We start from the raw sequence: 320 nt of genomic DNA, 5'->3' as shown, positions 1-320 counted from the left end.
AGAGAGAGAGAGAGAGAGAGAGAGAGAGAGAGAGAGAGAGAGAGAGAGAGAGAGAGAGAGAATAGGAAAAAACATCTCATTGGGGAAGCTATAATATGTTGTAGTGCATCCCACAGTATATCCCTCTGTCCATAAATCTTCACTTACAAATGTTTATTGCATTGAGTTTGGCTTGAGGTTCCTGGCTTCTGTGACACTGTCAATATTGGATTCTCACCTGGACTCCTCCTGATTATTCTGCTGTTGTCTTGTGTCATGGAGACCTTACAGATTTGAATCTGAAAGGCTGGCCCTTTCATACATCACAACTCTTCATAGAT

The sequence above is a fragment of the Mus pahari genome, chromosome X, assembly GCF_900095145.1.
Source record: "Mus pahari chromosome X, PAHARI_EIJ_v1.1, whole genome shotgun sequence".
NCBI classification, from domain to species: domain Eukaryota; kingdom Metazoa; phylum Chordata; class Mammalia; order Rodentia; family Muridae; genus Mus; species Mus pahari.
The sequence above is the reverse complement of the archived record's forward strand: the minus strand, read 5'-3'. Positions refer to the sequence as shown.